This window comes from Emydura macquarii, unplaced genomic scaffold, assembly GCF_026122565.2.
Source record: "Emydura macquarii macquarii isolate MOO-44397 ecotype Brisbane River unplaced genomic scaffold, CSIRO-AGI_Emac_v2 contig_2422, whole genome shotgun sequence".
Lineage (NCBI taxonomy): Eukaryota > Metazoa > Chordata > Testudines > Chelidae > Emydura > Emydura macquarii.
This window is the reverse complement of record NW_027132559.1, coordinates 37,684,653-37,699,240: the sequence shown is the minus strand read 5'-3', so window position 1 is coordinate 37,699,240 and position 14,588 is coordinate 37,684,653. Positions and strand designations below refer to the sequence as shown.

The following is a 14,588-nucleotide window of genomic DNA, read 5'->3' as shown; positions in this document are numbered from 1 at the left end:
CCTCTTTCCAGGCACAGAAGTCTGCTAATGTTAGCCAGGAAAGAGCCCAATACGCTTGGCTTTCTCTTTTCTCCCAGGGTATGCCTACACTGCAGGCAGAGTCAGGCTCCACGGATCGATGCAGAAGGATCGATTGAGCAGGCAGTGGAGACCCATACAGTCAAGCCCAGAAGTGCTCTCTGGCCAATGTAGTAAATCCACCACCCTGAAAAGAGTAACGCTGCATCAACCAGAGGGTGTTTCCTGTTGACGCAGCGCAGTGGAGATGCTGTGGTAAGAGAACATTCGTAAGTGGACGGGAGATACGCAAGTTTCAGCATGTAGCTTGCATATCTCTCGTCGATGACGCTGGCAGTGTAAACCAGACCTCAGTTTATCCAGCTCTCTTATTAGGGCACACCACGAGATCTATTCCTGGCAGCAGAGAAGAATAAGAAAGAAGCTGAGCAAGCAGAGAGCAGATTCAGCTGCCAGACCAGCAGAAGCAACAAATCACTATCTCCCCCCCCAAAGTAGGTCATGTTCAGACATGGGTGGTGGATGGATAATGACACTTTAGGGGAGAAACAAGGAAACTGCGTTTTCCCCTCTAATTCGAAATTGGGGAATCCATTTGAATCCTGAGGGAGCTTATGTCACCACTGGGTAGCACTAACAAAACCTAGCTTGGTGTCAGGGAAGGCACAGTTTCCTAGTCTACTCTTCTCTTCACAGAATCATGGAGGGGTTTTCTTGATTCCCCTCTTCCTGGCCCTGCCTCATCCAACTTTATTTGTGAGCTTTTAATTTAACAGGTGCCTCAGCAAATAATTCCATGCCCCAGGAGGCTTTCTATGTAATTACCTGAAGGGAAGCAAAGTTCTCCTAGGAGCCAAGTCTTTCCATTCTAGCAATTCAACAGCTACAGAGAAGAGAGACTGTCAGTGAAACCTCCTATCTCTCAGAAGTCGTGTGTAATATCCATCTTTGAGCCCCAAGCTGAAGGCCTAAATTCCTTCAACTGAGTTTCGCTCTCCTGCATGCAAGCTGAGTAGGTCAGTTGTTATCTCACTCTTCTAGGGTAGCAAAAGAAAAAACTACACACACAAATAAAGCTCTACTGCAAGAAATACAACTTAGGTTCCCCCTTCCCCAACTCTTTTAATTTGGCCTTCTTGGGCTGTTTCATGCTCTTGGACAAAATGTTTTTAAAGAGAAACAATATAGTGCGAGAAGTGGCTGTGGAAATCACTTTTCTGTACGTTTCAATCCATGAGACAAGAATCAAATGGGAATGGAAGAGAATGGATGGCAACTGATCATTATTGTGCCTGTCAAATCAAGTAAGGAGGAGGAACCCAAGGTCTGTGCTATCTCAGACAGTGTCACAGAAACTTATTTTACTTGTGTTGTAGGACTGTTGACAAATTTACAAAGTACACATTCAACAAATTTATGAAAAGGATTAATAAGTTGTGGCTACCACACTGATATCCAAAATCTTTTAAAGTTCCAGAACTAAGAAATCTTGGCAGACCATTAAGGAATACCAGCCACCTAAAAATCAGCCTTCTGGAAAAACCTGCTACTGTTACAGACACCTTCTAAGATTACTACAGTTGGAAGACTGGAGAAAATATTTCTCTATTTATTTTTTCTTGTTTATCTTAGCAAAAAGAGGAGAGAATATAACACAAGGAACTGTCAGGAATACACAAGGACAAGTTATCTAATTTTTATGTAGTGAGATTTCAAGTTGATCATCTCTAGATAGATAGATGGATTAGATTCAATCGATTAGATCTGATAAATAGGCAGCCATGCGCTTTTAGGAAAAATAATATTTTTTATGTCCTCAAAGAAAAGATTTGATTCTTGTTAGAAATATACAAGTCAAACCCACTGCAGAAATTTCCTGCAGATTTCCATTATTCCTGCCAACAAAAGAAAAAAAAATAAGAAAACATACAATACCTAACGTAGTATTGTAAAAATGCATTCATAAACTTAAGACTAAGCCTAATAAAAAACATGGTAATTTGGATGCCAATGTTACAAATACAAAACATGGCTTCCTAATGCCAGATAACTGGCATAAATGAATGCTGTCCTGCTAGTATCCCTTTCACATTTGGAACTATTTCAAATGGTTATAAAAAGACTGTACAATAAACATACCTCCATCACTTAATGCAACAAGATGCACTCTGTACAAATTGGAAATACGCATATTATAATTATATTGAAATTGCAACAAATGTGACAGAAATACTTGTACCGCTATCTCTTATATACATGAGAAAAGAGATTCAGTCTGTGTATCGTTCTCCATCGCCCCCACACCTAATGTTTCCTCCCTTCTTGCATCTTTAACTCTTCTTTCAAATACAGCTTAGGAGTCTCCCTATTTTCAAAGCACTGTACAATTCCACACTTGCTTGCATCACTGCCCCTATTAACTCTTCAGAAACCCTATGGTCTTCCCAAGCTTCTCTCCTTCCTGTTCTTTTGACTTTTCCCATTCTCAACTTGGTTGCTTCTTTAGAAGTCTCCTAATTAACAGGTGCCAAACATCCTCCCTCGTCTCCTTCAAGTAATTTTTCCAAAATTCCTTGGCATCTTTAAACTTATTAGTGAAAAAATCCATACAATACAGTTAAAGAAATCATTAAGTCTTCAGGCTGTCAACTCTTCAGGTATTTGTTTAGTATTTTTATCCTTCCGAAAAGCACTACATATAGTTATACTTCCATTATATACTTTATAATCTTTAATACTAAGGCTAAGCAAACCCTGGAAAAATACAGAAAAACAAAGGGATGGGCAATTCAAATTTATTCCTTCCATCACCAAACTTCCCCAAACACACTGCTTCCCCAAACACACTGCTAAACATGCCCAAGATCAAAAACACTTCCATCTTAAGCATATAGTTGCATCCTGAGAAAAGTAAAGGCATCAATGTCCTATATATTGGACAAGTGTTTTCAAACTTTCGGAGGGGCAACATATATGAAAAATAAATCCCGAGCATGTAAAACCAAAACCATTCATATGCACAGCACTAAAACACTTCACTAGAAAGTGTGATTTAATCATTACCAGATGCCTCCAAGCTCAACATACACATAAAAACATTTAATCTTTTATGCATAATGCAAATAAACACCTGCTACAATATTTCTAAAACACAGAGTACAAACTTGATTACCCAAATGTCATGGGAGATGGTTTCTGATAATCTAGAGAATTTTCTGTGTAATTACCAGATGCTGGGATCAATCATTTTGTTTTGGATAATAAAGTTCTTACCACAAATTAAAAAAGCCAATGTTTACAAATACATATGTAGACACCACAGTGAGTAAATTGACAGAGAGAATTTATGAGAGAAAATACACACTAGTGATATCTCAATAAGTGGATCTGTACATGACACAAGAAAGCAGACTGATAAGAGTTAAAGTCTAGTAATTATAAGGACTGGTTAATGCAGTTGCAAACAGTGCAGTAGCTATATATTTAAGATGGTAATATAACAAAATGATTTAGTGATGACACAATCGAGTTTTAATTTTTAGTTTTTCATGAGGTTTTTCTTTTTCCATTCAGGCATCTGTCCCATTTATTCAAATTAAGCTGTGCTGCTCTTTTCCCAACCTACCACTAATCCTGTCTGGATACCCATAAGCATGCAGTTCACTCCCCACATGGCAATTGTGAAATGTGAATTGTTGTTAGTGTTACCACAGTCACAGAAACATGTCAGCATACAAGCTGGAAATCCAAAAAACAGAGCAAGCAGGAGAGGGTAGCCTGTTTGTGAGGGAGACACAACGCTGTTTAATTGTTGTACAATGTTCAACTACCATGGTGGAAGATCCCTTAACAAGCACATTGGGTGATGAGGAAGACAGATAAAGAAGGAGAGAACTCAGAAGTAAACATGTCTAATAAAAAAAGGCATGAGTAATTGTATCTTGCTTGCTACTGTTTTTAATATTCAGAATCTTCAAAAAAAATCTCTTCACAAAAATAATTGCATTTTTTCTTTTTGTGTGTGAGGCAAAACTTGATTCCTTCCATCCCACCCATCTCCATGCCGTTTTAAAAAAAACCCAGCAGACTTCAGCATGGCAATAGGTTGTTTACTTCCCTATTAGTAAAAAGCATAACATGCTGACAACTTTGAGGGCAGTAACAATCTGGGATCAGGTATTAGTAATTAACTTGCACTCCCTCTGAAGCAGCAAACTACACAATAGGGATATTAAAGGATTAATAGCAATGGTTTCAGATGGACACAAGACTGCTGAAACCCCACACATCCTCCCTCCCAGTTACAGTCTGCATTTTAATTTTCAGTAAGAAAAATCACCTATCAGAATGACTACATCTTGTTCCTAAGAAGTATTGCTTTCCAGCCTGCATCAGTAAACGCATGACTGTCACTAAAAGTGAGACCACATGTAGAGAATTCATTCACTTCTAGATTATTTGCTCAAAATCAGGCCAGAGCTATAATGCTTAGAAGCTCTATTTGGTTGCCAATATGAAATGAATCCAGTCCAGAATCAACAGATATCCATATCACAAAAAACAGCTTACAATGTGTGTAGTAGTCCTGTCTCACCAGGTTATCCCTCCTGATATTGAGACATACCACCGCTTTCCCATGCAAACTCTGCTATAGCCAGTCCCAAGACCAGATGAAAATGGAGGAGGGTTGGCATCAGGCTGGCAGCCATCCATAAATATTTTCTATAAGCTGACACTGAGTCCTCAAATGAATAGGTATTCTAGAAATGACACACAGTGCCCCAACCAAATGTTGTGGAAAGTAGGCGAGCATTATGACTTTGTATGCCCAAGTAAAGAAGCTAGCCTAGAAAACTAAGGCCAGACTGGCAAGTAGGATGCTGACACACTAACTGGCCTTTACATGAAGCTGGTAGAGACACTGAAGAGGAGGAAGGTACAGATAGTGTACATCCATGAAACAAAATGGAAAGCAGAGAAGACCAAAGACACGGAAGAAAGATACAAAATAATTTACTGAGGCCTCAAACTCAAGAAACAGAATAAGTATAGCTATTGATAGTAAAATAAAGGAAAGAATGATGACAGTAAATAGAATTAACAACAGGCTAATGATCAGCCAGTTGGCTTTTGAATGTGGCTGGCTAAATATAATTAGCACATATGACCCAGTCTAGCTGTGCCGAGGATAAGAAGACAAGTTTCTTGGAAATGTTAGACACTGCTCTTTAGAAAATTCCAGGAAATAGTTAATGGTACTAACTTAAATGTTAGGGAGCTGGTTAGGGAGAAGATAAGGTCGGTACTACATGCGGAAGGAATAGACAAATGTGGGGATTTTGTGGTCACAAATATATTGGAGAGTGCTAAACAAGTTGTGTGTGAATCAAAAGGAAAAAGCCTTTCCTTCAAAAAAAGAAACTTGATGGTGGAGCAAAGAAGTACAAGTGATAAAAGATAAGAGAAAAAAGTTTAAACTCTGGCAAAGGAGTAGGAACAAATGAGATCTGGAGATATACAAAGGTGTAAATAAAATGGCCGGGAATGTAGTTGCCAAAGCAAAAACAAAGATTTTTCAGGAACTTTATGCAAGACTTTGAGCAAAGGAAAGGGGGGGAATACACATTGGTAAAAGCACAGGACAGAGTACCAAAGATATAAAGGAAGTGGGATTCACCAAAAACTAAATTTAAATTAAGAAAAGTCAAGAGAGCAAAGCAAGTCAATACAGGTTTATGGAAAATAGATCCTGTCAAACTAATTTGTTATCTTTTTTGATGAAATTACAAGTTTGATTGATAAAGGTAATATTGTTGACATAATATACTTAGGCTTCTGTAAGGTGTTTTGTGGTACCACACAAGTTTTTATTAAAAAATTAGAAAAATGAGAAATTAACATGACATACGTTAAATGGATTAAGAACTGGCTAACTGACAGGTCTCAAAATGCAAACATCAACAAGCGGGTGTCTCTCTAGTGGGATCCCACAGGGATCTGTTCTTGTCTCTATGCTATTTAATATTGTTATCAATTACTTGAAAGTAAACAAAATCATCAATAATAATGATTATAGATGACACAAAAATCAGGGGAGTGGTAAATAATGAAGAAGACAGGTTACAGATTCAGAGCATTCTGGATTGCTTGATCAACTGGACATAAGCAAACAATACAAGTTTTAATATAGCTAAATGTCAATGTACACATCTAGGAACAATGAACATAGGTCATGTTTACAGGATGGGGGACTCAATCCTGGGAAGCAGAAAGTCTGAAAAAGATTTGGGGGTCGTGATGAATAATCAGCTGAACATGGCCAGAAGAGCCAATGCAACCCTGGGATGCATAAACAGGGGCATCTTAAGTAGGAGTAGAGAGGTTATTTGATGCAATCACCACTGGAATACTGTGTCTAATTCTTGTGTCCACAATTCAAGAAAGATGTTGATAAACTGGAAAGGGTTCACAGAGCCACGAGAATGATTAATGGATTAGAAAACATGCCTTATAGCTATTAACTCAAAGAGCTCAATCTATTTATCTTAACAAAAAGAAGGGGTGACTTGATTACAAGTCTGTAAATATCAACATGCAGAACAAATATTTAATGATGGGCTCTTCAGTCTAGAAAAAAAAGATATTAACATGATCCATTGGCTAGAAGCTGAAACTGGATAAAAATGTATGCCTTATTTCCCATCTGAATTTAACAGTGAGAATATTTAACCACTGGAACAATTTACCAAAAGTTGTGGTGGATCCTCCATCACTGGACATTTTTAAAATCAAGATTGACTGTTTTTCTAAAAGATATGCCCCCTAGAAAATATTTTGGGGAAGTTCTATGGCCTGTGTAATACAGGAAGTCAGACTAGATTATCACAATGGTCTCTTCTGGCTTTGGAATCTATGACTTCAAAATGATAAACTTTGGTGCAGTAGAGCTTATCACACTAGATGAAGTGGCAAATGGTAAAAAGAAATTAAAAATAGTAAGATCCTGGCCCAGATGGAATCCCTACTGACACATGGAGAAACTTTGGAATAGAAGGCATCCATCTGCTGACACCTCTGTTCAATCAAGAGATAAGAAAAAAATACCAAACACATACAGAAAAAGTATCTTGGTGTCAATATATAAAAGAAAAGTGATGGTGGCAACTGTACAAGTTATAGAGGTATAAAGCTGATGAGTTACACAATGGAACTGGGAGAAAGAGTCATTGATAAGAGACTAAGAAGTGAAGTAGATATTAGCACAAAACAATATGGATTCATGCCAGGAAGGTCAACAATAGATGCTGGTTTTGCACTGAGGCAGCAAGTGGAAAGATTTAGAGAGAAAAGGAAAAATATTCACATGGCATTGATTGAGCTGGACAAGGCCTTTGACTGAGTTCCAAAGGCAGTCATCTGGTGGTGGATGAGGGAAAAAACGGTATTTGAACTTCATGTACGGCTTGTTCAATCTAACTATATAGGTACAACACCAAAAGTCAGAACTTCTAGTGTTGAAACAAATTAATTATTGGTAAAGGAGTGCATCAGAGATCAGCAATGAGCTCTTTCTTATTTATCCTCATCTTGGATACCCTTCACAAGGAATATACAGAAGGTGGCACTTGGTGCATGTTGTTTGCAGATGACATCACTATATGCAGTGAAGTCTAGACAGTCTAGAAAAGGATCTTGATAAATGGAGAGATGTGTTGGAGAGACATAGGCTCAAAATAAGCAGAAGAAAATTAGAGTATATGGTATGTAACTTCAACAATCTGAACACTGAAGAATTATGTTTGAAACTACACGGGCAAACAATACTAAAAATGCAAAAAGTTTTGAGTACCTGTGTTCCAGAATCCTGGAAAAATGGAGGATAAAAACAGAATTACGATAATAAAAGCGTGGCTCAAATTGAGAGAGTTAAATGAGAGGTATGTGAAAGGAAGATACCAGTAAGATTAAAAGAGCAAGTCTAAAAAACGGTGGCCTGTCCAGTTTTAGTGTATGACACTGAGTGTTGGATAACAAGGAACAAACATGAGCAAATGATCTGTTCCATAGACATGCAAACGTTGAGATGGATGAGTGGGGTAAGCAAGAAAAACCACATGAAGAATGTGTATGTTAAAGACATGCTCAAATTAACACCCATAAATAAATAAAGAAAGTTCAGGCTCCGATGGTTTGTTTATATAAAGTGCACTCCTGACAACTATGTGGGTAAGAGTACAATACATCAAGATTGAAGGAAAAAGAGTTCAACTCAGAAGCAGCAGTGGGATATCATATAGGAAAAGAAGATTACTCACCTTGTGCAGCAACTGAGGCTCTTCAAGATGTTGTCTCTGTGGGTGCTCCACTTTAAGTGTCCATGTGCCCTGCATATGAGATCAGAGTTTTATGGTAGCACTGCCTGGCTGGGTCACACATGTGCTGTCGCCACCTTGCGCTGTTCTTGGCCGTTACACAGCGTCATGCAACTAACCGTCCTTCTGTTCCTTCTCTACCGCTGAGCGTATTTTATCTTTTTATAATTCTGAAATAGAGGGGAGGTGGAAGGTTAGTGGAGCACCCACAGGGACAACTATCTCGAAGAACCTCAGTTACTGCACAAGGTGAGTAGCCTTTTCTTCTTCTTCAAGGAGCATCCCTGTGGGTGCCCCATTTTAGGTGACTGTTGAGCAGTGCCCCTCGGTGGAAGGAAGGGGCTTTGGAGTTGTGCTCTATATTGTTGATAAGACAGTGAGTTCGAATAGGGCATCTGAAGCTGATAGCTATTCTATAGCATAGCGTTTTGAAAAGGTGCAGGTAGATGCCCAAGTGGCTGTTTTATAAATGTCTGTAAATTGGTACATTGTTGAGAAAAGCAATGGATGTTGAGACTGCTCTTGTGGAATGTGTGTGGATCCCTGTTGGGCCTGTTGTTGGTGTTTTTGGTAACAGAAGTGAATACACCCTAATATCCACTTGGATAGTCTCTGTTCCAAGATAGTTTCTCCATTTGATCGCTCTGTTTTACAGATGAACCACCTCAGTGATTTTCTACAGCTTTTTGTTCTCTCTAGGTAGAAGGCCAGTGCTCTTCTGAAGTCGAGAGTGTGGAACGCTGCTTCTCTCTTATCCACTTGGGATCTTGGGAAAAATGCAGGTAAGTGAACAGGTTCGTTTAAGTGAAGGAAAATGCAACCCTGCGTAGAAATTTTGGATGTGATCTCAGGGTGACCTTGCCTTTAAAGAAAATTGTGTATGGAGTGTATGCCATTAGTGCACCCAATTCTCCTACTCGTCTAGCTGACATGATGGCAGTGAGAAAGGCGACTTTCATGGAAAGATGCAGCAAGGAGCGCATGGCAAGTGGTTCAAAGGGGAGTTCCATGAGTCTGCGTAAAATCAGGTTAAGGTCCCACATTGGATTTGGAGTTTTGGTCTCCAAGTAAGTGTTTTTATTGCCCTTGAGGAATCATTTCATTGTAAGATGGGTGAATATGGTGGCCCATCCACTTTGTCATGGAACGCTGTGATGGCCACCAGGTGTACTTTAATGGAACTTAGGGTAAGTCCATGTTTTTTTAGTTCCATTATGTAGTTTAGTACTTGTGGTAAATGAGAGGAAGTTGGAATAAGGTGTTTGTTGTGGCACCATGTGCAGAATCTTTTCCACTTGTGAATGTGTGCCTTCCTCATGTTTGGTCTTGTGCTGTTTAATAAGACGTCTTTTATCTCATCCGAACAGGTTAATTCTCTTTCCGTGAGCCATGGAGTAACCATTCTTTCAGGTGCAGGATCGTCAGGTTCGGATGATGGATGTATCCCAAGTCCTGAGAGAGGAGATTGTGTATTTGTGGAAGACTTCGTAGTGGGCACACTGCCATTTGTGAAAGGGTAAGGAAACCAGGTTTGCCCGAGTCACTTAGGTGCTAACAGGATGATTCTGGATTTGTCCCTCTGTAGGAATAAAATTGTAATTGTAACCCTGTAGCTTAATTCAGAGGTTTTTAATTGTAATTGTAACCCTGTAGATTAATTCATAGCTTTCAATTCATACCCTTATTTGTGTCAACCTCTATATGGTTATTATTGAAATCGTGTAACATTTGAACTTCTCTCAGTCATACTCCACATTGTGAATATAAAACCCCATTTTGACCTATGTACTCCATCTTGTGTAAAAACCCCATTTTGACCCTATGTACTCCATCTTGTGTCAAACCCTTTCTAAACCTTTAGATGAATAAGATAGTTATCTGAACAAGGTATGAATGGAGGCTGTATGTGTGTGTGAGTCAGACCCAAACTGCCAGCTTGTCTTGATGAAGTTGTCCTGATGAAGTGTGAAGTCCATCCTAGGCTGAAGAGTGTGAACATAGCCCCAAAAAGCAAAGAAGGATCCACCCCAGAAAAACTTAATCAAACTTAATCAAGACATCAAAGAACAAGCTGAAAGTCACGTCTGCTATTGTACCAGCAATCAAGGGTCACAGAGAAGCGACGTGACACAGCAGAACTGAAAAACCTATAAAAGACTGGGTGAGATTTCAAGGCTTTGGGGGAAAAACAGCGTTCTACACATCATCTAAAGAAGAGCGTCGGTGCGCGCCGACAAGGACCCTGCTCTCCTCGTGCCCAGCTTCCCTGGCCAGGTAGCTGCCACGAGCCACGAACTCCAGCAACGGACCCTAGCTACGGTCTCAAGCCACAATCAGGACTGGTAGCTATATATAACTATAGAACGCTTTCTGTGTGTGTGTGTGTGTGTGTGTGTGTGTGTGTGTGTGTGTGTGTGTGTGTGTGTGTGTGTGTGTGTGTGTTTAAGTTAGTTATTACTTTAGTTTCTGTCAATAAATGCGGCATACAGCCTTTTCCCCTTGAAAAAGTCCCGAGTGCTTAATTTTGCACAACACCTCCTGATTTTGTGAATGACCCGGGCTAATAGTGATAGGGGTGGAAATGCATACATTAGGGATGTATCCCACTTGATGAAGAGAGCATTGCCTAATGAGTTTGGACCCAGTCCTGCTCTGAAGCAGAATTGTGGGCACTTGGTGTTTTGTGCTGTTGCAAACAAGTCTATTGTAGTGAATCACCATTGACCAAATTTTGTGTGAAGGACTCCAGGATCCATTTCCCATTTGGGGCTTTGTGCAAAGTCTCTGCTCAGTGCATCCGCTGTCGTGTTCTGGGAGCCTGGAAAATATGATGCCATTATATAGATGTTGTAGCTGATGCACCAATTCCAGAGATGTACTGCTTCTGTGCATAGGGATTGCGACCTTGCATCCCCTTGGCAGTTTATGTAAAACATGCATGCCATGTTGTCCATTAGAATCCTGATTGATTTGTCCTCGATCAGTGGAAGAAAGTTCTTGCATGCATTCCACAGCAGGTTGTTCTGCTATGGTGTTGTTTCCCCCTCTGATTTGCTGCAGGGTGTGAGAACAAGAATTCATTATCTTTGAGGGAACATAATATTTTTTGTCCGATCTCTTGCACAAAGGTGGTGCCGTTGCAGGTGTCTGCCAGATCGTCTTGGCTGGTTCCATGATGGCATCATTAATGGGTAATGCTATCTTAGAAAAGGGGCCGGCTGTAGCATGTTGCACAATTTGTTTCATGACTAAGGTACTTCAAGGGGTATGTCGAGAGCCTGTGACACCCTTATGAAAAGGTCCTGGAATTGCCTGAAGTCATCCCGTGTGGGTGCATTCCGGTTCCATCGGTGGAAGATGACAACAAGTCCAGTGGAGAGGAGTCTTCATGACTGGAGACTTTGTTGGTGTCTTCAACTACTTCTTGTGGTTCAGAGGGAAGTGGAGCAGTTGTTGTTGAAGAACATGGTGCCCTAGATCTTGGTGGACTTAGGGTCTTTGGGTGTTGAGCCCTGTACATGGCCCAAGGGTCCCAATATTGCCATTGAGGTAGGAATGGTATGGGGGAGGAGGGGGGCGATATCAAGGGTGCCCATACCAACTGGGTGCTCAAGATGTAGAGCGATTGGATGGCCCCAATCTGGGTGAATCAGCAGGGGAGGAGTGATAAGGCAAGTATATTTCTCCTTCCTCTTCCTCCTCCTCATCATGGGATAGTGGAGGGGCAGATCTTTGTGGTGTGATGATGCGTCTCAGTACCGAGCACAACGGAGTGATGTCGGTACCAAAGAGAGGGGACTCTGGAGTTGCTGAGACTACCAGATCTCTCTGCCTCAGAAACTGTTGCATAGTACCAGGAGGGACGGTACCGCTGTTGGCATAGATGGTGGTACCGATGTAGTTGTTGTCGGTGCTGATGGTTTCACCGGTATCGTAGGTGGCGGCATGGACTGGAGTATAGTTGAGGTACTCGGTGCTGAGTGTCTTTTTGGTTCCATGGATCCTGAGGCCGTGGGCTTCTCCTTGCCCTTGGTGCCCTTCTCCAAGCTTGCCCTCTTAGGGTGTTTTGCTCTGTGGGTACCAGCAGCGTCTGACAGTCATGAAGTCTCAGAGTTCAAAACTCTCAGTGCCAATTGTACCAAAGAAATTTCCGTGGCCAAGGAATACTTTGTCTTGGTCGGTTCCCTCTGAGGTGAAGCTGAGGAGCACTATTTTTTGCAGTATTTTTTGGCACAGGCTCTTTGGTAGGCATTTTTGTGGCCAGCCCTGTGTCAGAGGCTGCCGATAGTGACTGTTGGCAAGGAAAGGAGCCTGGCTCAGGTTCCGCTGTGGGTCTCAGTGATTTCTCCATCATTAGGAGTTTTAGTTGAAGGTCTCTAGCGTTCCTTGCTCTCACCTTTAAGTTGTGGTAATGTGAGCAATTCTGGGGAATATGTGATTTACCCACGCAACGGCCACACTGAGCGTGACCATCTGAAAGCATAACGGAGAGCCTGCAGGTCAGGCGCCGCTTGAACCCCAGGCATACCAGGCTTTACAGTGGGGTTTTTTTGTCTCTGTCCCAAGGTGGGAAGGCATGATAGTTGTTATACTATAGCATAAATTCTAAAAAAAGACTATTTCCTAACTATTCACTATTAGAAAGGGAAGAAAGGGGAAAAGAAAATTTTTTTTTTCCTTGAGGATAGGGTGAACGAATAGGAAGAGGGTAAGTTATTGAAGTGCTAAATAATTCCTAATCTTAATAACTATCTACTACTTCAGTTCTAAATGAGAAAGAAGGGTGCTGCTGAACACTCAGTCTCAAGCCAAAGGCGGTAGAGAAAGAACTGAGGGATGGTTGGTCACACAGTGCTATGTAACTGTCAAAAAAAGCATGAGGCGGAGACAGCACATTTGCAACCCAACCAGGCACTGCTACCATAAATCTCTGATCTCATGTGCAGGGTGCACGGACACCTAAAGGGGAGCACGTCAGGGACACTCCTCGAAGAAGAAGATACATTAGATTTGGAGTTATAGAGGATATGGCGTTGAACAGAGTGCTTTGGAGGGAGAGAACTCAGAGCAAATCCCATTTGATGGGATTAATGCAAGGAAGACTATGACCATTGCTTGCCGATGCTATTGTTTTTCTGTATAGAGCTTTCAGCATTATCTAACAGCTTTCATAAGAACCAATCTCACTTTCACGCTCTCTGAATATACATCAGCGAGATTAGTTCTTATCAAAGCTATTTATATAGACACACATACTTTTGAAATACATACACTTTGGAAATAATGTAACATGAGTTTAGCATACCTGATAATACAAAAATATAAACTGGGTGTTTGGGTTTATAAAGTTTATGACAACATATCTGCTCTGCCAGTTGCTTTATTAAGTAAAAGAATACATTTTCCCTTACACCAGCCCTCCTACTCCGTATTTAAGACCGTTAAAAATTATTCAGTATGTTACATGATTATTACTTATTTTTCTCATTAGCTCATTCCAGAATCCATCAATGCCATTTATTAGTAAATCAAAAGGGTAACTAACTACAGAGTTGCAAGCCCACAACTAATTTTAATTTATGAAGCACAAAACAGTTTTGGATTGGCTCAGTGTTAAACAAAATATAACACAGAACAATCTTACTTGCAGATTTCTGTCTGCCAGTATTTCTAAAGACCCCTCATTAAGAATAGGTCATATTAGTTCTTTTTCCTAGCATTAACAAACCTGCTAAATGTTTACAGAAAGGGATTGGCAAGGCAATACAGAATCCTTCACCTCTAGATCTTCAGTTAAATTGTTCTGATGAGTAGAGGCTACTGGTCAACACCTCACTGTGGCTGTTCAGAGTAGATTCTCCGACACCAGCCATTTTAAAACAAGGGTGGTATCTCAGCCAACACAGCATCAACAATTTAATTACCATCATAACTGTGACAGTAGTATCTCCAATGCAATTTAGGGATGCTGGCAACATAAAAAAGCTTGGAGGGCAGTTGCCTATGCTGCATCTGTTCTGTGTATAGAAGACATGAGTCGCACTAAACTCACTTAAAACAATCTCTTCACTTATTCCACCATGTTTCTAAAGAATTATAAATGTTTATAGCCAAGACAACTCAAATTCCCCCATTAGATTAATCTAAATTAATCTCAGTTTATCAGCAGCTGACACTCAGACAACCCGGGAATACCGT

The 14,588-nt window shown here is 40.4% G+C and overlaps 1 protein-coding gene across 1 annotated transcript in view; it reads right to left on the bottom strand.

Moving 5' to 3' along the window:
- STAM (signal transducing adaptor molecule) overlaps positions 1 to 14,588 on the bottom strand; it is a 73,648-nt gene that overhangs the window by 46,129 nt on the left and 12,931 nt on the right. The window lies entirely within an intron of this gene.